At 42.9% G+C, this 2734-nt stretch overlaps 1 long non-coding RNA gene across 1 annotated transcript in view; it reads right to left on the bottom strand.

The window, feature by feature from the left end:
- LOC111814121 overlaps nt 1–2734 on the bottom strand; it is a 10602-nt gene that overhangs the window by 5857 nt on the left and 2011 nt on the right. The window lies entirely within an intron of this gene.

Below are 2734 nucleotides of genomic sequence, written 5' to 3'. Positions count from 1 at the left end.
TAGTCTCACATTGTTCATCTTTGCATCATCTTTCAGGTGAAGGATTATTCTTTCCTGCATCCTCGTTGTTTTTAAGACATCCTTTCTTACCTTTTCACTAGCTGCAGCAGCATCTTCAAGATCTGAAACTCTGTCTTCACTTTCACTTAAGCAGTTTTGCAAGCTTGTGATTGAGATTTTAATTTCCTCTATATCTTTTTGACTCTGCTTCATGAGATCTATTTCTTTCCTGTATTGCTCATTCAAGGAATCTATCATTTTTCTAATTTCCTCTATTTTTTTATCAATGTCTTCTTTAGAATCAGTTATAAATTCTTTTACTGCAGTGGTTTTTTTTCAGATTGGGTTTCCTCCCTATGTTTCTGTAGCTGCTTCTTTAATTCAGATGCTATGAATTCTGAGAATTCTTTTTTTATTTGAGAAAAGAACTGCACTCTGATTTGCTCTATAACTTTCTGCTGTTGCTTATTTACTATCAACGTTCTTACTTCATGCATTTGAGCCAAGCTAGTGTCCTCTGCACTCGTTCTGGGTGGGCATTGGGTTTCCTCCATATGTTTCTGCATTTGATTCTTTACTGCAGATGTTATTAAATCAGAGATTTCTTTTTTTATTTCCAATCTGAGTTCCTCTATACCTTTCTGCAGCTGTGTCTTTATTTCTGAAGCCGTTGATTCATTGCTTTCAGCTCTGTGATTCCCAATTTGTTCTGTGTTAGTGTCCTCTGCACTTGGTATGGGTGGGCTTGGTTTCTGAGATTGCACTTTGTTTCTTCTCATCATTTTGTGTAGCACTGTCTTCTGAACTTTGTTGTAGATCTTCGTTGTAGTTATAACCTTAGCACGTACTAAAGTTCAGGTGCAGATCTACATAATTTGGATTTATCCAGTTGTGTCTGGCTTAGGTCTGGCTGCTGTGCTCAGCTCCTTCCTGCTGCTGCCCTTGAGGGTGAACCTATTGTGCCCCTCTGGCAAGATTTTCTGCTCCTGGACTAGCTGGGTGGGTCTATCGTCTACACTCTCTGCAGGGATTGCAGGTGCAGGGTTACAATGCAGTCATGTATGCCAAGCTTGAGCTGAGCCTGGAGGGGACAAGGTGGAGTAGTTGGGAGAGGCAGCTCTCCCACACACTCACAGGGTCTGGGCTAGAACTGGGTCTGGGGGTTCCCTGAAACCTGCAGAAATTCCTACTCAGAGGGAGGGTTGGGGGAGGTGCTGTGGAGTGGTGGAGGGCGTCCCAAGTGGGTGGAAGAGGGTCTCACCTATGCTGCGCCTGGGCTGGGACCATTAGTAGTCCACCGGTGCAGGGTAGCAGGAAGCTCTCCCACACACTCACCAGACCTGGGCTAGGACTGGGTCTAGGGGTTCCCAGAAGGCGGCAGAAATTCCTACTCAGCGACCGGGGTTGGGGAGGTGCTGTCATGTGGTGGGGGGAATCCCAAGGGGGTGGAAAAGGGTCTCACCCATGCTGTGCCTGGGCTGGGAACAGTAGTAGGTCCTGCCGGCGCAGGGTAGCCGGAAGCTCTCCCACACACTCACTGGGCCTGGGTAAGACTGGGTCTACAAAATCCACTTTTTAAATGGGCAAATGATTCATACAGAAATTTCACCAAAGATCTAGTGAATCTCTATTTTTTAAGACATTTATTTATCTCACACAAATTCTATAAACCAGGAATTTTTCTTTTCTTTTTTGTATTTAGGTCAGGGTGGATAGGGTGTACAGGGTGGATAGGGTGTACAGGGGCTCACTGCATAGATCAGACTTGTAGTGATCCTTCTGTCTGTAGCCCCCCAAGTTCTGGGATTAAAGGCACACACCCCCACATCCAGTCTCAATCACCTTCTCAGCATGCCCCAGGGGTGGGGCTGGTACAGCAGGCTAAAAGATCAAACTCCCATTCTGTGCATCTGTCTAAGCAGGCATTTTAATCCCTTGAACTTTGGCTGGCCCAAGCCAGGAATTTTTTCATTTTAATGTATTTAGTACAGGGTCTACAGGGTCTCACTACACAGATCAGACTCGTAGTGATCCTCCTGTTTTCAGCCTCCCAAGTGCTGGGATTACAGGTGCACACTGCCACTCCCAGGCTTGAATCTTTATTATTATTAAAAAAAATCACTGGATGAGGCTGTGGAGAAACTTGGATTCTTGCATCCTGCTGTTAAGAATGTAAAATGGCATGGCATGGCTGCTATGGAATACAGTGCGGTGGTTCCTTAAGAAAATTAACAGGATTGCTATCTGGTTCACTATTTCTACCTCTGTGTATGTACCCCACAGAACTGAAAGCAGGAGTTCACATAAATATTTGTATACTCATAGCACTATTTTCAAAGTAGCCAAATAGTAGTAGCAACACAAATTTTCATCATCAGATGAGCAGATAAACAAAATGTAATATATATGTACATATACACATATATTAGAATATTTAATTAGCCTTAAAAAACTAAGATATTCTGACACATGCTACAACTTGGATGACTCTTGAGGACATTATATAATGGGAATCAAGTCAATCACAAAAAACCAAACCAAACCAAATATTTTATTGTATTACTTATTGTTTATGATGCTCCTACATTATTTAAGATGCCCCTAAAGTAATCAAATTCAGAGACAGAACGAATGGCATTAGCCAGGTAGCAGGAGAAGTGGAAAGAGGTGTTACTGTTTAATGCATATGAAGGGTCTACTAGGGAAGATGAAGCAAAGTTCTAGAATTGGATAG

Source organism: Octodon degus, unplaced genomic scaffold, assembly GCF_000260255.1.
Source record: "Octodon degus isolate 3935 unplaced genomic scaffold, OctDeg1.0 scaffold00272, whole genome shotgun sequence".
NCBI classification, from domain to species: domain Eukaryota; kingdom Metazoa; phylum Chordata; class Mammalia; order Rodentia; family Octodontidae; genus Octodon; species Octodon degus.
The sequence above is the reverse complement of the archived record's forward strand: the minus strand, read 5'-3'. Positions and strand labels throughout refer to the sequence as shown.